General features: G+C 41.2%; 1 protein-coding gene across 1 annotated transcript in view; it reads left to right on the top strand.

Annotated features, from left to right (window-relative positions):
- The window catches only part of NUDT19 (nudix hydrolase 19), a 135,126-nt gene that overhangs the window by 19,150 nt on the left and 93,697 nt on the right, over positions 1-22,279 (top strand). The window lies entirely within an intron of this gene.

Here is a 22,279-nt window from a genome sequence, read left to right as displayed (position 1 = left end):
ATGATCTAGGTTAATGTTAATGTGCCTAAATAATGCATTGTTTTCATCACTTTTCTTGATACTATATAGGTGCTCATAAATTCTTCTCCTGAACCTCCAGTATTAAAAAGCCTTCTCTGAAAATGCACTTCCCATTTGGAGCAAGCTCCCAAAAGAAATAAACAAACTTATTAGTGTCATACTATAACAAAACAAAACAAAAACTATCTCAAAAACAGGATGACTGTGAGTGTTTAGAGATGCAGGCTAGAAAGCAGCTGTAATGCAAGGAGCAACTATTTATTTTATGTACTGTCTCAATATTAATTCATTCTCTTATCGTATTAATTGAAATGCTTCTTTGGAATTGAACTGTAAGCTAATTGGCTCTGTCAGTAATGAACTGTACCTACATAAAAATTCAAAATGATCTGTTCCTAAATGAAAATTCACTAATGTGCTATATCTACTACTATGTAAGTTTCTGAGTAAATAGTTCTACATTCTGTTGTATATTTTGTTGTATTGTCTTGCCTGGACCAGTTCACCTACCCGGTTAACAAGTGTTAAATAAATAAATCTCTGGTTAAATAAATAAATCTCTGGTTACTAGAGGTACACCCTTTGCTTGCCTTTGTCCTGATGACTCTACAGAGGCATGCTTTGTAACCTGCCCTCATTCTTGGGTTTAAAACTGCTTCTGTAGTATCCTAAATCAATGTGCCATTAAAATGCATACAAGTCTTCTTGGCTGTCGTATGTTCTGCTTTCTGAGCTTGTTGCTAGTCTCTTGAACCCGTTCCACTGAAATGAGTGAATGAACTAACAGTAGCATTGACCTTGCCTTAAACATTCTGTGATGTTAAGCTAATGTTATACAGTGTAGGTTAGTACAAACATCATCATCAGACACCCAGTACCCCCCTGCTGATTTACCCTCTGTATGACCTGCTATAGGAAAAATTTACCTGTTTTGAAATTACTTCTCTCATACTGCCACCACCACTGGAAAGAATTCCATGATAGAGGCTTGCTTGTGCCTTTATTCTTTTTTCTTAAGCAGTCTTTTGCAAACCACTTTAACTGCAAATAGCCTACCCACCAAAGCCCCATATACTTTGTGTATAAGCCCATGAATCCAAACTGTAGCTATTTAGATTTATTTATGTTATTTTACACTTTTAGGACATCCTGTATTACTCAAACTGCCACTGTGGTATTACTGTATTTATCCATTATTCCATGCAGTGTCCCCCAACCACTTGATAGCAGGGCATTCCCAAGTATGCATTTTCCTGACACTTGTCTTCAATTACAACTTTATGCAGTATATACTTCAGAGTGAGCTGTTGCATTCCCGGTAATGCTGGTTAATATTGCACTATTACCTGCTTTAGCCATGGTCATGGCTTATCACATGTAGGTGTCAGTCTTAGATGTGTGCAAGTTTCAGCATTACTCATGTTGGGAGATGGAAACTGGGAGCATAATGGTTATAGTGGTTTCCTTAGAGATGCAAAGTACAGGGTTTTGAATTTCATTTTTGTTGCTTACGGTTTTATTTCTAGCTAAGCATGTAGTAGTCTCTGGTAAGTTTGTGTTTATCTGATAGCCTGGGGGTCGATCCTTTGTCTTATAGTACTGGTATAGTTACATTTCTGTACATTCATGCTCAATATCAGAGCTGTTTAGCTGGCTGTGACTGATCTACAGTCATCTGGGCATACAAGCTGATTTAAGTATACTATTTTGCACTTTCATTGTTTCAATGATAGTTAACAAAACTGTACTGCATTTATTTATTTGTTTCATTGAATATTATTTGAATATTGTGGTCTCTTTCTCTGCAGTTTTTTCCTCACCTTCGTTCCTTAGTGTTGTTATAGTCTTAAACTTGGTGGCTTGGAATTGCTGTCCCTGCTGTAAATTTGTGTTTGGACACTCCTCCCAGACCCATCTCATTTGCTCACTCGACTGAGTACACTGAGATCATTTGAGAAGGACTACTCCCTTGCTTCTTTGATTTCAGACACTCCTGTCCGTCCCATCTCATTAGCTCTATCTACTGTGTACAGAGATAGCAGTTGGGAAGGACAACTCTTGTTCTGTTTTTTCTCTCTCTCCACTTAACAAAAAAAAAAGAAAAAATATATATACTTTATTCAGCTGCTCTTACTTTAACTGTGTTCTGCCTACTTTATTACCTTATTTTGCTGTTCTGTGTGCTCTTAAGTGTTCAAGTGCTCTTATTACTCATTTATTACTGCTTATTTGTAGCCTGATTAAATTTATCTACTATTCTATTTATCTTAGATTTGGTTTTAGCACTTGTGCTTTAGGCCAGTTATTTTACATTTAGGGTTTTTGTGGTCTACACTGTTATAGACAAACCCTTATCAAAACCCACACTCCGTAAGTCCAACAAGTATTCAGAACACTATGTCTGGACAATTCCCCCTGATGTCCCCCTCACCAGGCTTGACAAGGAGAAGGTCACAGGCAGTTGTCTGTTAGGTACCAGAATCTGCCACATCATGCACGCACTTAAGTCTCTCCACAACAGGTACAAGTATGACTGTCCTTGTCCATGTTGGTGTGAATAACTTGAGACATACCTCCCTGGACTGTATTAAGAGTGACATGACTGAGTTGTCAGAGTATGTGTCCCAGGCAGGTATGACACTAGCCCTAAGCAGCATCCTACCTTCACCAAGAATAATACCACAATACCAACAAAAAATAATTGACTTCAACAATTGGCTTAGTTTCTGGTGCCTTTCCAAGGGGATCCAGTATCTGTCTGCCTGGGATGACTTGGTTGACAGGCCTTGATGCTTTGCCAGAGATGGCCTCCAGGTCACCGCTGGGGTTCCGGATCCTGGCCAAGGCTCTTGCCTCCCCCATTGTGCCTTTTTTGTTTAGGCATTCTCCCGAAGACAAATCTTCCAACATAAAAGATCTGCCAAAAAGCAAATTGAAGGTCATGCCGCTTAATGCTAGGAACCACCTGAAAATGCACTCACTGGAGGCTCTCCTCACTCTGGAAGATGCCAGTGTCTGCGTTCGCGGAAACTTGGTTCAGGGCTGCGGAGAGCACCCTTGCCTTACTAGGCTATACCCCATTCCACACTTTCCAACCCCAAAATGAGGTTGGAAAGACTAAGGGTGGTGGTGTCTCTGTCTTCATTAAGGACAGGCACACCTCCAGACTGGTTTGCCAGCATGACGCACTAGAATTAATCCAGGTGCAACTGACAGTTGGCAAACACCCATCCAAGTTATAGTCAGTTAAAGACCCCCCTCCATGACTCAGGACACCCACTAATCCTACCTGGACCTACTTGACTCCATCAAGATATCCCCTAACACCCTGATCTTTGGTGACTTTAACTACCCCGCCATAGACTGGGTGAACTTTTCCTACAGTAATGCACTTAACCAAAGATTCCTTAACTTCATCAGTTCTAATCCACTAGACCAGTTTGTCTCATCCCCCACAAGGAGAGATAACATTCTGAATTTGGTTCTCACCAACATGGGTGCCCGCTGCAACACTTCCATAGTATGTTTTTCCCTGGTGAGATCAGATCATCGGTCTGTATCATTCAAAGTTTCTATCCCACCCAACCACCTAGCCATAACCAGGCTAAAAAAGTTCTCAAAAGTTGACTACAACCTCCTAAGGGAGGGTATCAGTAGCTTCACACCACCGTCCCTTTCAGACGATGCAGACAACTGTGCTGAACAGTACGCCAGTGCAGTATACAAGCACCTGTACAACTGCATGGACTCAGCCATACCCAATAGAACTAAAACCTGCTCCTCAAGGAAACACAAACCTGTCTGGTGGACCTTGTCTGTCAACAGGCTTTACAACAAAAGGAAGAAACTGTTGTCCAAGGGTAAAAAGGAACACATTCTAAACTGGAAAAACTCTATCGTCAAGCTCAACAAGCAAATTAGATCACTAGCGAAAATCTCCAAAGCAAATTATGAATTGAAACTAGCCTCCAAAACAAAGGGAAACCACAAAGCCTTCTTCAGTTATGTCAGGAACCTCCATGACAAAGCCTAGGTGTGTTCCAAACTAGTACTTAACGGTACTACTTACACTGATCCTGTTGACTTAACCAACCTGCTAGCTGATAGGTTCAGCACAAACTTCACCCCCTGTCCCCCCCAAGACCCATTCGACATCCCCGATACTTGTCCCGCACCTCACATCTCTGTAGCTCAAGTGTTAAAGGCCCTATCCAAGGTAAAGACACAGCATCCATGGGATCTGATGCTATTCCTGGCTGTATTCTGCACCATCTCCAGCAAGAACTAGCTTCGCCATTGAGCACCCTATTCAACTGCAGCCTAATTACAAGCTTTATTCCAGCAGAATGGAGAACTGCTATTATCATCCCCTTGCACAAAGGTGGTGCCACTACTGACCCAGGAACTTGTGGCCCCATTAGCTTGACAAATCTGATCTGTAAAGCCATGGAGCATATTATTATGGATCTCATATACAAGGACATAGGCAATCTCCAAGCACTTGACCCCACCCAATTTGGATTCATCAGGGGCAGATCTTGCCTATTGAACCTAGTTGACTTCTTTGAAACTGTCACCAAGGCACTGGATGAGGGAAAGTCAATGCATGCAGCTTACCTTGACTTGACCAAGGCCTTTCACACAATCCCACTCGGGAATCATCGAAAAACGAACACAGCTTGGCATAAATCCCTATCTCGTCAGGTGGGTGGCCAACTGGCTCACCAGTAGGACCCACAAGGTCAAAATAGGTACCACCACCTTCAACAGCAGACCTGTCACTAGTGGTGTTCCCCAGGGATCTGTCCTGGGCCCCCCTACTGTTTGGCATCTATTTCTCAGAGGTCCAGGCAAAAATAAGGGGCCTGTGGCTGACCAAGTTTGTGGATAACTGTAAGTTGGGTGCTGTCATTGACTCCCCAGATTATGTTAACATACAGCAAGAGGGTCTTACAGCAGCAAATGACTGGTGCCAAAGTTATGGCCTTAAGTTAAATGCAAAAAAATGTATTATCATGCCATTTGGCAAAAACATGGCCCCTACTGCTTACCACATCAATGGCAACCACCTAAGCACACAACCTGTGTTGAGAGACCTGGGTACTCAGGTTGACAACGATCTCACATTCGACCCATCATGTGGTGGTAGTGGTCAGAAAAGCCTTTTGCGTGGCTCATCTCATAAGTAAAGGGATTGCATCCAGAAAAAAGGATGTTATTACGTCTCTGTACTCCTCCCTCATTAGGCCAATAATTGAGTATAACTCCCCATTTGGTATGTACCTCTCCAAACATCTGCACCAACTGGAAAGGCCACAGCAATACCTCACAAAGAGAATCCATGGCCTCCAACACCTGTCCTATGCAGACAGGCTCAGATCACTGTCACTCTACTCAGTATCGTACAGATTATTCAGAGGTGTTCTCTGTCTTGCTTGCAAGGCAATGTCAGACCCTGGTCTACTAGAGATACTCCATATCCATAAGTCTAACTCCTCGTGCATTACCTGCTTGATAGGCCTAAGTCTAATATGTGACAACAACAGAACCTGCTGGAGAGACAGGTTTGCCTCACAGAGGCTGCCCCGCCTCTGGAATAGACTTCCCATACATGTCAAACAGAGTACCTAGCTGACCCTCTTCAAGCACAACCTGGATGAGTGGATGGGAAACCACAAATTTGTCCCACCAGTTCCATCTTGCCCCTCACTGACAGGGGCAACAGGTGCTGACTGAGGTTTCTGTTTTGGGGATAAACTCTTGGTTAGGCTTGTAAGGGCCCCCCAGGCCATTAGCTTAGTAACCTTCTATGATCCTATGACTGATTACTTAGTAGATACTTGTGAACTCTCATTTTTGACTATTCTTTTGATTACCTTAATCTTTTTATTCATTTTTACCTACTCCTCTGTTTTGGATCTTATTTATAACTTATTTTTTTCTACTCCAAAATCAAGCTCATCCAAACCATTCCATTTTGAAACTTAAAATTTTGCTCTACCTATTATTCTGCCTTTTTTTAAATAGCTGCTTGTCCTTAAACCTCTTAGAAAACGAATTTTACCCATGGCACCATGTAAACCTTTCTTGTTAACTAGACTTGTGTTATGAATGTGTCTTCCTAGATAGTCTATGAAAATGGGCAGTGCCCTGAGAAACTTTTTGTTTTAAAGTTTAAATATACATACTTCTGTGGTGAACGACCTCACCTTAGGTGGAGTATACTTGTTGAAATCTGCAATTCTGGCATTTTTTTCCTTCCTAGGCCTGTGCTCAGCACAGTTGGGATCTGCAGCTTACATCCCCACCATTCACTATAAATGTCAAACCATTGCTTCCTCAGCATGTCCTTTTATGTTATTTTTTAATGGGTCACAAAAAAGCACAGCTTAGTAAATCTGAACCAGGCATAATATGATTTCCCTGGCACATCTTTCTGCTTGCCACTTAATAAAGTTGTTCATGTACATTGCTTGCTTACTTATTGATTTATGTAATTTATTTAATTCTTGCAGCTACAACATTGCATCATTGTGTAATTTAAATATGTATCTCTCTCTCCTAGGTCACTGTGTTGGGTCCCATCAATGTGTTTGGTGTGGTGACACCATCAAGACCTACAAAAAATGTATACGTCTGCATTGTCATGACTCACCGCGTAATGCTTTTTTGGCACACTTCTGGCTATTGCTCTCATCCCTTCTTCAGTTCTATTGATAAGTTTAATGAATATGAATCATCTTTATCAAAAGCAGTATCCAAATAATTTCCAGAGATATGGTACCAGTAGGTAGAAAAAAATAAGGACAGCATGACATTTCTGAGTAGTAAGCTTTTATGGATTTCTTAAGGTACTGCCTGCTTTTATTAATTTAACCATTAGTTGAGCTAGTCATAGGAACTTCAAGCCACCACCTAGGCTCAATGAAGAGCACAAAATAAATACATAACTAGTACTATTGTATTGCTAGTACATACTGCAAAGCATACAAAGTGAGTTGAGTGTGTAGATAGTGCATCTTAACAGAGCATTGTTAAGGTTGAATTTACCATGAAAGAAGGTAGACAGCACCTATTACAAACTTTTCTTTACATGCTGGTAAGCACAACGTTTGTGGACAACTAGTTACTTTTATATTTTCCAGATGAAGATCTTGCTCTACATGTATTGTAGTCTTTTGCAATATCCATTATTTTATAGTATCTGAACTTAACAGAGTCTTATCCTAATCTTCGAACAAAAGACACAAATGTTATGAATTATGTTCATTCCTTTGTATTCTCTAGTACAATCACCAAATATAAATTGAATATTTCTTAAGCAATATTCAGAAATGCAGTCGGTGGTCTTTCTCTATAAAAGGCTGAAGAACTTTTTCTTGTAAATATGCAAATATTAATGCACCATTCTCAACTAATATCTCTGAACTGTACCTCATTGTGAGGAACAATTCGTCATTTTATGTCTTAAACATCTTTGTTCAGCCAGCTTTCTTCCACATTTGAATTAGTTATGTATTGGCATTTGTTTACCAAGAAAGTCTAACTGGGTTGGAAACCTTTTTTCAGAAGCAGCCTGGGATGAAAAAGTGGGGGTTATACAGTTGATTAAATATAAGATTATAAATGTATATTTGAACTCACATATAAGCTACAGGGATATAATAAAACATTATATAATGCTTGATCAAAAGATAATGATACATTTCTTGAGGTAAGAAACATAATGGAATTTGCATAGTAATAGGTTATATTACAGTAGCAATGGTAGAAAGTTCATAGATTAGAAAGTTCATAGATTAGTGCTAGGCTAACTGTCCTTGTGGGCCATTTTAAGCCTAGCCAATTATCATGCGAAAATCAAACCCTGCACTTTGTGCCTACAAGTAAACACCTTAACAATTATGCCAACCTACCTCCCATGTCAGCATGTATTCTTATAAATAAATATCATCCCCAAGATCTTAATGGTTAACAAATGAACTTTCCTTAATTTGTAAAGAAAGTTGGGCAAATACGGAGTAAAATGTATGTAGGTTAGCACACGCTTATACATTAAAGGCAGTTAAATAGGATGCATACAGAAAAAAATAATCTCTAGATACTGAATGTCTCTGCTTAGATCTTGCTATAGAACTGTAGTCCCTAACAGTTACAACTTAATAATTGGTATTCACAGATGTTTGATCACACAGGCAAGTCAAGAAAGAATGTATCACTTTCTCTTCATAGCATAAATAATTGTATACAGTGTTTTTCTCCATATCCCAGTGTCCATAACTTAATTATCCTGTTGCTGGAGAAAATAGCTAGACCAATTATTTTCTGTTCATCATGGCAGCCGTCAACAGTGCCAGTTGAATCCTGAATCCACCCAGCTGTTATCAAAAGAAATTCAGTTCCTGGTCTTTCATCTGTCTTGTTAGTCTCAAGAGTAGACAGCAAGTCCAGAGATCCAACAAACTTCAGAAGGCATTCCTTTTTCTTTTGTATTCAAAAGGACCATTGTCACACACTTCTCTAGCCACAAAAACAGAGTGATTGGAGATGGAACAGCAGAAAAGCAAAAAAAAAAAAAAAATTTTTACTGTTCCCTTTAGACCAACATTGGTAAAGTAGTATTATTTTTTTTTCCAGAGGTAACTTTGGCACTTGATATTTTTAATAGGTAATGTTTGGATTGGTAGTTTTCAGCAGTTTTGGAGACTTTCCAGGCATTCCACATTTTGTTTGTGCAGGGATATGGTTTGTTTTCCAGTCATAGTTAAGCTTATATGATGCTGAATCATATTAACTCATCAAGAACACTTCACACATTTAACCAAGCTGTAGTCTTCCTAACTAAAGTGTAGCCAGTGTTCCACATTTTGGAAATGGAAGATTAAGAGGCATGGTAGTACTCTGTAAGTTATCATCTCCAATTCCCTCTGCTTAACACAGTTTTTGTTGCTGTGTATTGGTATTTTCTCACTCCAAAATGGCATACATATCAATATACCTACTCTGTGTATCCTTTTGCTAGCCCCAGTGTTTTTGTGATTAAATGTTCATACAAGAATTGTAATTTACCTAGAGGCATTTGCGTAAACTTTATAATTTGTCACTGTGTATTTAAAATGCTTCCTTTGGAAATGGATGCTGCAAAGTCATAAAATATGGCTGTAAGGTTTTTTTTTTTTTGAAGTGGCCCACCTCTTTCTTTTTTATATATGCCTACAGTCCTCTTTATCATCTCTTCATCCACCCCGTCAGAAAATCTTTACCGATTTTTGTAATATGTTAACAGTGACTTGGGGATGGGAACCTTTTGGTGAGCCACCCTGTGGGTAATACAGTTTTTCTTTTCCTACAAAGGGCTTGACTTGTTAGGATTAAACCAAGAAAGCAGCTAGAATCTAGATATAGTTAAAACCATTTGCGCAAACCTGAGTTATTCCAGCATTCTCTGGACAGAATTCTGTGCTATATTATCCATCTTCAGGAATAAATTAATTTAACCATACCTTACTAAAGTCAGACTGAGACCTTTTTCAGGCTTTACAGAGGAGAATTTATTACACCACATTTACATGGGAGGAGTTAGGATTTGAGCTCTAGCTCCATTAACAAAATAATGCAGTGCGTATGTATATTACATCTTATCCTGGATAAGAGTATGTAATTCATAAGATGCAAATCAGAAGTCAAAGGCCACAATTTCTTCACATGAAGGTCTAACTTTCTTAACTTAAAAGTCTCAAGAAATTACCTCATCCCTTTTAATAGATGCAGAGTTCTTTGTATAATCCTTTGCTCATACTTTTTGATCTTGCTGCACCAGTCTGCTAGATAGTGCTTCACTTCACCTTGAATTAGGGAAAAATCATTGTGCCAGTACCAAAATATGTAATGTTACTGCAGCTTTGTCAGTGGAACAGAACCGCAAAACATTTAAATGCATACAATACAAGTACTTTAAAACTCATTTAACATTCCCTTTCATGAAAGCCATTTACCTAATAACAGACGTTCTCAGTTCTTTAATTATTATGCATTTAAAGCAGTTATACAAATAAGATACCACAGTATGAGGACAAAATGATTGACTTCAATAATTAGCTAAGTTTCTGGTGTAATTCAAAGGGGATCCAGTATCTGTCTGCCTGGAACGATATGATCGACAAACCATGATTCTTTGCCAGAGATGGTCTGCACCTGTCGCCCCTGGGATTTACTGGCTAAGGCTCTTGCCACCCCTATAGTGCCTTTTTAGGCGAGGCTCAAAGGACAAAACCACCACCCTAACAGATATAAGCATGCAAAATCTGAAGGCAATGCTACTCAATAATAGAAGTCTAAACTTTGAAATGCACTCTCTTGAGGCACTCCTAAAAATGGAGAACATCGATGTCTGTGCAGTAACTGAGACCTAATTCAAGGCTCCAGAGAGCACCCCTGCAATACCAGGCTACAACTCTTATCACACTTTTCGGCCACCAAACCAGGACCGAAGCACCAAAGGTGGAGGAGTGTCCATATTCACCAAGGATATTCACACCTCCAGGCTAGTTGCCCAACACAATGCATCCGAAATTCTACAGGTGCAACTTAACACTAGGTAAGACTGCAATCAAAATTGTAGCTTGTTACAGATCCCCCACCATGCCCCAAGATTCTCACTACACCTTTCTAGACATATTGGAAAATATTAAGATACAACCAAACACCCTAATACTGGGTGATTTCAACTACCCTGCCATTAATTGGGGCAACTACTCTGGTACCAATACCTTTGCCCAACGGTTCTTGGAATTCATAAATTTCAATGCCCTGAATTAACTAATCCATAGTCCCACCAGGGGCTCAAATATCCTAGACCTGGTCATTACCAACATGGGAGATTGATGCTGCACACCAGTGGTCACCCCCTTGTTGGTCAGGTCTGACCATAAGCTAATCACCCTTGACATCCACATCGCACCCCCACCCCCCAGTAGGGAAACCTCCATAAAAAACTTGTCCAAAGCCAACTTCATGCTACTCAAGTCAGAAGTGACAAACTTCATGACACCTATGCAGACGGGAACTGAAAGTTCAACTGCTGAATCCTACACTAACGCATTGTACGAGCATGTCCACTCATGCATGAATCATGCCATTCCAAATAGAACCAAGACTGTCTCCTCCAAAAAAAGGAGCCCAATCTAGTGGTCCCCTGCCATAAACAAACTGTACAACAAAAGGAAGAAACTGCTGCAGAAAAGAGGAAAATCCCAGGATGTAAAAAACTCCCTTACCAGCCTCAGTAAGAAGGTGAGATCCCTCATAAAGTCCTCCAAAGAGAGTTACGAAAATAAAATTGCCAAAGATTCCAAGGACAACCACAAGGTATTCTATAGTTATGTCAAGAATCTAAATGGCAATGCTCAGATCTGCTCTGAGCTACAACAGAATTACATTAAATATACTGATCTAAGCATATTGCCAATATACTGGCAGATTGATTCAGTGCCAACTTCACCCCCCCTCACCCCCTAAAGGGCCCATTTTAGTACCAAAAGATTGCCAGATTCCAGTAATCATGGTCACACAGGTAAAAAAATGCATGCTCCAAAGCAAAGAATACAGCATCCATGGGACTAGATGACATCCAGGGCTGTGTACTACATGAACTACAAAATGAACTGGCACCTCACCTAAGTGTCATGTTTAATCATAGCCTCACCTCAGGCTTTGTGCCCAATGAGTGGTGCACAGCTACAGTAATCCCACTCCACAAGAGGGGATCCACCTTTGATCTCGGGAACTATTGTCCCATCAGTCTGACGAGCCTGACAAAGTCATGGAACTTATAAACAAAGACACTGGCAACCATCAAACACTAAACCCCACCCAGTTTGGTTCGTAAAGGGACAATCCTGTCTCCTCAACCTGATTGACTTCTTCGAATCAGTCTCCAGAGCAGTGGACAAGGGTAAGGAGGTCCACACAGCCTATCTGGACCTCACCAAGGCCTTCGACACCATCTCCCACTCTGGAATCATAGATAAACTTACTAAGCTGGGCATTAATCCCTACATCACTTAATGGGTTGCCAACTGGCTTACTGACAGAACCCACACTGTAAAAGTAGCTGACTCAAAATCCAGCTCCAGACAAGTGACAAACGGAGTACCTCAGGGTTCAGTCCTGGGACCGCTCTTCTTTGGCATCTACTTCTCTGAAGTACAGGCCAGCACTAAGGGACTCTGGCTAACAAAGTTTGCAGATGATTGCAAACTGGGAGCCATTATTGAATTCCCAAATGATGTGGATATTCTACAAAAGGGCCTTACAGAAACAGATGCTTGGTGCCAGAGCCATGGGCTCAAGCTCAATGCCAAGAAATGTGTAGTTATCCCCTTTGGGAAAAACCATGTATCCATGAATTACCGCATAAGTGGCAGTACACTAAACACCAAAAGTGTGATAGGAGACTTGGGGACACAGGTGGACAGTTGTCTCACCTTCGATAACCACATAGCCACAACAGTCAGGAAACACTTCTATGTGGCACACCTCATCATTAAGGTCTTTTCATCCGGAAAAAAGGAGGTCATTGTCCCACTGTACTCATCCCTCATTAGATCCATTATAGAGTACAATCCCCCGTTTGGTATGTACCTCACAAGACATCTGCAACAACTGGAAAGGCCACAGAAATAACCTCACTAAAAGAATCACAGGCCTAAAACAGATGCCCTATGGTGACCGTCTAAAAAAACTCCAGCTATACTCTGTCACATATTGCCTACTCAGAGGCCATCTCTACTTAACATACAAGGCCATGTAAGAAATCACAATCCCTCAGAGCCACACGCTCCAGGGACCTAAACCTGGTCATAACAATGAACAAAACATGCTGGACGGATAGATTCCTGACCCAGAGACTTCCCATACTCTGGAATAGACTGCCCATACATGTCAAGCTGACTGCCTCTTTGGCCCTCTTCAAAAGGAACCTTGACGATTGGATGGGAGATATGAAATTCACCCCAGGGATCACGTCAGTCACCCTGCTAGACAGGGGACCAGGGAAGTAAATATTCTGGGAAGAAATAGCCAGGGAATTGTTATGGCTAGGCTTGTATAGGCCCTAGGGCCAATAGCCTAGTACCAACCTATGAACCTATACATTAGTTAACCGGGTTTATATTGGAACATCCAAACGGCAAAATATAGAATCCCATTACATTGAACCTGTTACATCGAACCAGCAAAACATCAAAAGGCTGTCAATGACCGCTTCCAACAGGGACATAACACAATAAGGGTGTAGGCAGGGGGGCAAGCCCCCCTGCACTCCCTGCTACTTAAATATACCAAATCCGAGATCGCTCTTCAGTGTAGGAAACGGAATTCTTCCATTTCCGCACTGAAGTGCGATCTCCGAAGTGGAATATTTAAGTGGCAGGGGGTCTGGGGGGGTGCAGGGGGTCTTGCCCCCTGCATGTAGCAATTTGTTTTTAACATTCACTCCACATATTGGTGATTGATGTTTTACGTTTCAGTGTAAGCATTTCAATGTAATGTGATTCGATATTATGCCATTTTGATGTTCCAGTATACACCCAATTAACCACTACACCTGTATGGTTCACAAGCCTGCCACCCAAATACCAAACAGCATTTTTTTTTTTCAAATATTCAAGGAAAAATAAGATATTAAATTTTGTAAGAGCAAGCAAACTACTCTGCCTTCTACCCTAACATCTTGTTTTATTTATTTTGTTCACAGGGGTAGTACACTAATCACAACAGACCATTTTCAGGGATAGCCTCGTTGAAGAAATTCACAAAAAAAAAAAAAATCACAAACATGTAGTAATCACAGAAGGGAGAGAATCCAACAGATGATCGAAACAACTAGTAAATATTATTAACATAATAGAAAAACAAATGTGGATCAATTTTAATACTAGATGTGGGATGGAAGCAGTAGGTGAGACCCAGATGTTCAAAGCAGAAGTGATGTAGATGGGGGGGGGGGGGGGGGGCTGGTAGATGATGTGTCCAGTGGAAAAGTATTTGCAGTAAGATTTTGGAAGGGAGTGTCTTTGAGTTGCACCATGAAAGTGGGAAAAGAGAAAACTTTTAGGTGATAAGGGAATGATTGCCAGAGTTAGGGTGTAAGAATGGAGAAGGGGGTGATCAGTCTTCTTGGAAGTCTTATCCCGCACACTAATGAACAGTTTAATTTCAAGTCTTTCAGTATGAAAACAGAAATTGAGAAAAAGGAGTGCCAAGAAACTGTTACTTGGGTAAGTCAGTTATAGGCTAGTAAGTACACTGCCTGGATGTTGGCAAAGAAGACATTTGGAGAACCTGAAAGAAAATCAACCAGAAACTGTGAAGAGAAAACACTAGCTGGGAAAGATCCAGCAGCTGTTCAGCAAAAAGCAATTCAAGCTTCAGCTTTGTTTCAAGAGATGGCTTCCAGTAATTTAGAGGAAAAAATAAATAGGATGTACTCAGAAGTGATTAAAAGAATAAAACATTGAAGGAATACGTCAACTCAAACAATAAAATGCTGGAAAAAAATTAAAGAAGCTTTAACTAGCTATTCAGATGAACTGATAAAATTGCAAAAATCACAGGGTGATGTAGCTCACCCATAGGTGTAGCTGAAGTAGATATGGGTTCCTTCCTACCTGACACTGGTGACACCCCTATAGGCCCAACACACCAAGGTGGCAAGATTGACAGATTTTATTCTAGGTGACACATCTATTTTAAAATGCTATAGCACAACCACAAACAAATTATTTCAACAGTGCACCAGTTAGCAATAAGGCAAGGTGAGATATGCATGCAATGAAAACATACATTTACCCTCTTCCCCAGAACTCAACAGAAAAAGGTCTTGACATTCAAACAGGCACAAAGAAGGCAATATCAATGAGCAGTAAAGCTTTATAATGCAGCAATACAAACATGGGAAAAATGCAATGTCATTAAACAATGAGAGTCATAATACAACAATACAGATATGAGAAAATGCAATGCCATTGAGCAGCAAAATTCTTGAAGGCAGCAGTACTAACACGAGCAAAATGCACTGTCATTGAACAATGAAGATTTATAATGCAACAATACAAATATGAGAAAATATAATGTCATTGAGCAGTACTAACACCCTGAATCCCCTTGATCAATTCTAAACAGACCAACTATGAAACACTCTATTACACCCTGTTCACTGGCCAGTGACTTACAGTCTTGCTGCTGGCGTGATGGGGCCCAAGTTGGAGCTCACATGGATCCCAGTTATATGTAATCCACAAGCATTTGGGGGGGAAATCCACAATCTTATAAAAATAGTAAATGACGGACAGTGCCTCTCACTGGTTTCAGATTTCTCTCCTGATTCCACAAAATACCATCATCCAGAATTTCAGCAAAAGACCGACACCACCTGCTGCTTCACTTCCCTGTCCCAAAGCACTAGGAAAGAAAATCCAGTCATGCTGCAAGTCCCTTTTTCCCTTCAGCTACCTCTTTCAGTCTTCCCTCCTTCAGCTAATCTCTCAGTCTGCTATTTCACTTTCGAAATTGTCTTTTAAATTCCTGAAAACCCCTTGTGGTGTAATGAAAAACTACAGTCTCTTACTTATACAGTGGGAGCTACATTCTCCCCCACTTGAAAATCTTGGGTCCCCCAGAGTCAAAGGTACATTAGCAGCAAAAATTTACACGCACTAATGCACCATCAAGTGAACAATATTTTTGCATTCAAAAGGTACATTCCACCAAGGGTAATCAGCCTTATGCGCAACTTGGGAAGGGGTGTCACCACTGGAGTAGGAGGCATAGATAGGGATTATGGGAGCAGACTCTCCGATGAGCTGTGGTCACAGGTTCCTGTGTACTATGTCCCACACTATCATATGTAAGTCTCTGTGGGGGCCAAATCAGTCTCTGCAGTTTTGGTTCAGAAGAGGCAGCTAAGGAATTTTGCTTGGAAGGTTTGTCACTCACATCACATTCAATGTCCAGTTCTTCAGTTGGCATATTGTCTACTTCCAAGATATCCTCTTGTATAACTTCACTTTCGTTTTCCATAACGGTATGACTGTCCTCAGCACTATTTTCTGGTTTGCGTAGCAGGGCCTCCATCAGTATCCGGTTCTGTAAGAGGCACAGAAATATTACTTAGTCTATTGTTAGGTTTGGGTTGCTCAAAATGACAAGGAATGAATTCCGGTGCGTTTACATTGAGATTACAGACCATGGGGTCTTCACATCCTCATAAAAAAGCCCACCAAAACCCCAGTCATCATCACCACTGTCCTCCTCTCCTTCAGCAGGAGGAAGCATAGGCTCTTGAACATTGGAGAGGGTAGTTCCTCTCTGCCTTAGCCTTCTGGATTGCCTTGAGTTAGGCTTCCACTGAGCCATTTTGGGTTCCGGATTCATGAGTCTCACTGATTTTGCCAACGGCATTAAGTTGTTGTGGTGCCAGGTTTTAATGGGTCCATCTTTCCCTTCAGGGCAAACTTGGTAGACAGGGCTATTTTATTTATTTATTTTACATTTGTTAACCGGGCTAGTCTAGCTGGATATATTTCCATTTTCAGTAGAGGCCCGGGGAGAAAAGCTCCACATATAGAGATAAGAGATATATCATGAGCTCAATTAACAGATTACAGGCTGGTAGGACTTAGACAATGAATATTGTTACCCAAACAAGAATAGGACTTAAAAATTTCTAGACAATCTAAATGACATCATAATGAATATTATTACATAGTTTAAAACAAGAAAAAAAATGTAAGACCAAGGAAAGAGAAATGTACATTGTTACTAAAAAGGAAAGGAGTTTAACTTTCTGGACAATCTAAATAACCTCATATTGAACATTATTGCTTATTTTAACAGCAAGTAGAGAACGTGGAAGACCAAGGAGGAAAGAGAAACAACAATAGAGAGAGAGAGTAGAGTTAAAAGAGATACAAGTTTACTGGAAAAGAGTCATAGCCAATAAGGAGGAGAGATATATGAGAGAAGTATGTAGGGTGGAAGGAAGATTAGGGGAGAAAGGAGGAGGCACAACAGAATAGGGCGAGAAAGAGGGTTAAGAAGGGAATCAACATTTAGTCAGGATTAGAGCAGGGACATTAGGTAGCTGAGAACAAATTATGTAAATCTCAGATCCCCAGCGGTCAGATAGTTTATGCTTTCCTTGTAGTCCCAAATTTCTCTAAAGAACTCTGTCCCCTGGCTGCAAATCATGCATCTTTACTTTTTTGTCATAGTGAGCCTTGTTTCGCTGATGTCTTTGTCCTGTTGATTTTTCAGCAAGCTCATAAGCCGGTCTGAGGTTCTTCTTGAGTCTCTCCACATAACTGCCATGAGATCGCACTGGTGTATCATCAGCTGTGACTCCAAAGGTGACGTCAACAGGAAGATGGGCTTCTCTTCCAAACATTAGGAAGTAAGGCAAGAATCCTGTAGCATCATTTTTAGTACTGTTGTAAGCATGCACCACTGTGGCTGCAAGTCTACTGCATTGACTCTTCTTCTAAGCAGATAGTGTCCTCAACATGTCTAGTAAAGTTCTTTTGAAATGCTCAGGCTGAGGATCCCCTTGAGGATGATAAGGAGTGGTGCGGCTTTTTTGGACTCCCAACAGAGTGAGTAGTTCATGGACAAGCTTGCTCTCAAAATGATGTCCTTGATCAGAGTGTACCCTTTTTGGCAGGCCATAGTGTACAAAGAGCTTCTCAACTAGTAGTTTTGCCTCTGTAATAGCTTTCTGATCGCGAGTGGGAAATGCTTGAGCATATCTGATATAGTGGTCGGTCACCACCAGCACATTACTGATCCCGCCTTCATCCATTTCAATGCACAGAAAATCTATACAGACCAGTTCCATGGGTCCACTACTTTCCATTTTACTCAATGAGGCAGCTCTGGTCGGCAGAGTCTCTGAATGCAACAAAGACATGTATGACAATAATCCTCAACATCTTGCTTCATGCATGGCCAGTAGAACCTGTCTTGTACCAGGCCCATAGTTCTGTCATAACTAAGATGACCATGTTCATTATGCAATGACCGGAGTACTACTTCTCTATACTTCTGAGGAAGCAACAATTGCCATTTTTCACTGCTGAGTGCACTTGGAGATCTCCTATAGACTAGTCCATTCTGTATCTGGAGTCTGTCCCATTCTTTGGCCAAAGTCTTGCCAGGGGATGAATATCCATGCGAAGCATATTAACTTGTTTCTTCTCTAAAGCAGCTACCACCACCTGACCTAAGGGGTCTTCTCTTTGATCTCTCCTGAGGTCACTGTTACTCAAAGCTGGTAGCGATGAAGCCTGTAAAGTGACCAGATTACAGTAAGCTTGGGGTATGCTTGCTGCAGAAAGACCCAACTTCTGGGCCCAACATTCAGTGTGTTGATAGCAGGTTGCAACCTGACACACAGCTCTCACCCCTGGCGCTGGAATTTCCACCCATTCATCGTCTGGGTGTAAATCTCCCTGATGTCTTCTGGACAGACCATCAGCATCTCCATTTTTGTGTCCTGGGTGATATTTCAAACTGAAATTATAGTTGCATAGAGCTGCCATCCATCTGTGGCCAGTAGCATCTAGCTTTGCAGTGGGCTGGATGTATGTCAGAGGACTGTTGTCAGTCTGCACTTCAAATTCAGCCCCATCGTGATAGTCATGCATCTTGTCCACTACCACCCACTTTAAGGCAAGGAATTCCAACTTGTGTGCAGGGTAGTTTCTTTCTTTGGGGAATAAACTCTGACTGATAAAAGCCACATGTCTCAGCTTCTTGTCATACTCCTAGTAAAGGACTCCTCCTAAGCCATCCCTGCTAGCATCCACATGTAAAGTGTATGGCTTTGTTGAGTCAGCATATGCCAGCACAGGGGTATGTGTGAGGCAATACTTAAGCTGTTCAAATGATTCTTTGCACTCAGGAGTCCAACGACTCTCGATAAGTTTTTTAGAACCTCTCGGTCCCTTAGGTTTTTCACAAGGATATTTTCATCTGTTTCATCTGCTTTCTCATCATTTCAGATCAAATGGTTGAGGGGTCTTGCTATCTTTGAAAATCCTTCCACATACCTTCTATAGTAACTGCAGAACCCCAGAAAAGATCGCAGCTCTGTGTGAGTTTTCGGTCTGGACCAAGATGTCACCACTTCAACTTTGCTGGGATCTGTGGATATTCTATTTGCAGACACTACATATCCCACATAGGACACTGAAGGTTGGAAGAACTTGCATTTGTCCAGTGACAACTTCAGGCCTTCCTTCTCAATCCTGTCCAGTACCTTCATCAGTCTTTCTTCGTGCTTCTCTAGGGTCCTTCCAAAAACAATGATGTCATCCAGGTAGACTAAGACTTCCAGGAGATGCATGTCTCCAACTGTTCTTTCCATGATTCTCTGGAAAGTTGCCAGTGCATTTGATAAACCTTGAGGCAAACTCAAAAAACCCCAAAGGGGTGATGAAGGCAGTCTTCTCTATATCTTCTGGGTGCATAGGGATTTGATAGTATCCACTCCTTAAGTCTAACACACTGAACCACTTACTGCCCACCAGGCAATTTAGAGCATCTTCAATCTGGGAAGTTGTGTACTGGTCTGGAATGGTTCGCTGATTCAGAGTACGATAGTCAACACACATGTAAATTGACCCATTCTTTTTCCTGACAATGACAATGGGAGAGGCATATGGACTTCTTGACTCTCGAATTATCCCTGTGGCTTTTAGTTCTTGCAAATGTTTCCTTAAGTCTTCCAGGTCTCCTGGAGCTACTCTTCTGGAACGTTCCCTGAAAGGCCGGTTCTCTTTCTCTTATTCGGTGTTCTGCACTTTTTGCACAGCCCACATCTAGTTCACTAGTAGAAAAACAATTTTTCTTTTTCATTAGTAGCTCTTTAACTCTGGTTAGTCACTCGGGGGCAAGAGACCACCTCCTATATCAGTATCTTCCAGCTTCAACACATTGGCCCTGCTCTCATTCCTTGTCAACACAGAAACAGGTAAGGGAGTGGCAGCATAAACATTTCCCAAACACATTTGTGAACGCAGGACAATGGGAGTACTTCCTTTATTCTTTAACCCCACAGGCAAAGTGTCATAAGGATGCTTTAACTTGTCCACAGGCCAAACGTCTAGGACTAGTTCCAGCCCCAGTGGCATGTCACTTCCTGTATCTGTATCCATCATGAGATGAGAGAAAACTGTTTGTCCACACATCCTCACTTTGGCTGTCAAACAGGTGACCCGACCAGGATGAATTATATTCTCTTTCACAGACAGGGTCCACACATGACCAATTTCATCTTTCTTACTATCCTTCTCCCTTTGAAGGGCACAGAAAACTGGTCTCAGGAGAAGATGTAGTGTTGGGTGTTCCTGGGTCAACTGAGGCATTAGCATTTTTCTGATGAGGTCAGTATTTGTCCCCACTAAAATAGATGCTGAATCCTTTCCTTTTGGCCTGGGGCACACAACAGCGAGTGTGTTTCAAGAACTTCTGTTGACCCAACAACTGAAGTGGAAAATTCTAACTTGAGTGAGACATAACCGTCATAAGGGAACTTCGTGTCACTTAGCCCCCAGATCTCCAAATCATCTAACTTTTCAAGTGGCAAATTCTTTAAGTATTTTTGGTAGAAGTCTCTGTACAGAATGGTGATTTGTGCACCAGTATCCAACAGTGCTTTACTATACACTCCTTCTGTTTTTACTGACACAACAGGGGGACAGTCCCAGTAGGCCATCGGGTAGTTTCTGTTTCCAGTGCTGTTCAGCTGTACGACAGTCAGCATGTGGTGGAGGTACCTCTGCTTGACCTCGCCGTTTTAACGGATAAGACTCTTGCCTAGTAATGCTTTGCGGTCTCAGATGCTGAGATTTTGGCTGCGATGGCTTTCCAATTCAGTTGAGCTAGAAGTGTGCATAGTAGATAGTTTTTCTCGGGTCTGTATCATATTGTCGAAGTCTGACAACTTCAAAGCACTTAAGGTCAAACTTGAAAGTTTGAAGTTATAAAACTTTGAATGTCAAAAAAACCCCATTAAAAACCCAAAACAAAAAAAAAACGCTCTATGCAGGGGGACAAGCCCCCTTCACCCCCCCCCACACCCCCGCTACTTAAATATACCAACTCTGAGATCGCACTACAGTGCAGTAAAAGGTTTTAAAACTTATATATATATATATATATATATATATATATATATATATATATATATATATATATAGACCTGTTTCTCTCCTCTATTACAAGGGTTTGTGTGGAAAGGAGATCCAGGATGCTGTCTCTTGATGTTAGATTTTATGGAGCTCTTTGTAACTGGGTACTCAGCTGGCTCCTTCACTGAGGCCCTTTGAAGTTTCCCTGCATTGCACTAGCCAATAATAGTTTGGTCACTTTTTCCAAGTTCTCTGCATTAGGACATGGTTGCTTTATATGCCCTGCATCAGCACAGCAAAAACAAAATCCAGTAGGAACTCTGAACATGGGCTGATTCGTTTTTTCCAAGTCCTTTCGTGGAGGTTCTAGCTGATGTATTCCTCCCTTCAGCTAAAGTTACCAGAGTTTTCTGCAATTCTGCAACTGTCTTGGTGACTGGAGCTATGGTGTCAGACAGGGAAGACAGAAACCTGCATCTGCAACTGTGATACCTCTACATTGCAGACACTCTGGGTCACAACTCCTGTTTGAGTAGCGAGCATGGCTTTAGGCTCCTGCTGGTGTTCACTCACTATTTTAGTTGCTGATATTTGGCTTCCAACAGGGCTTCCCAACCCTCACCTCTTTAACCAACTGAGAATAAGTTAGACTCTCTTCCCTATTTCTCATCCTCATTTTCCACACAATGGGGTCCATAGCTTGAGCTCCCTGTAAAATTTGTCCGATCTGTACTTGGTCAGCTACTTTCAGATCCACCCCCATCTTTAGAATGATCTGGTGGAGCATTTTATCTAATCGCTTAATGTAATCAGATAGTTTCTCGCCAACTTCTTGGTATGTATGTTCAAACTGATACAGTAGGTCAGCAGCCCTCTCGGTCCTTCCAAACGCATCCTCCATTACTCCTAAATAGTCCTTGACCGTGCAGTCTTGCTTACCCATCTTTAGGTTGCATATGGTATCTGCAGCTAATCCCTTTAGATTTTCACCTGCTGCTGCTTCTGAGATTCTGGGAAATCCCCACTCCTCTAGGGCTTGTGAAGCATGATCCATCCAGGATTCAAAGTCT

Source organism: Protopterus annectens, chromosome 8.part1 (genome assembly GCF_019279795.1).
Source record: "Protopterus annectens isolate FY-2018-M chromosome 8.part1, PAN1.0, whole genome shotgun sequence".
NCBI classification, from domain to species: domain Eukaryota; kingdom Metazoa; phylum Chordata; order Ceratodontiformes; family Protopteridae; genus Protopterus; species Protopterus annectens.
Note: the sequence above shows the minus strand (reverse complement) of the source record. Positions and strands in the feature narration are given on the sequence as shown.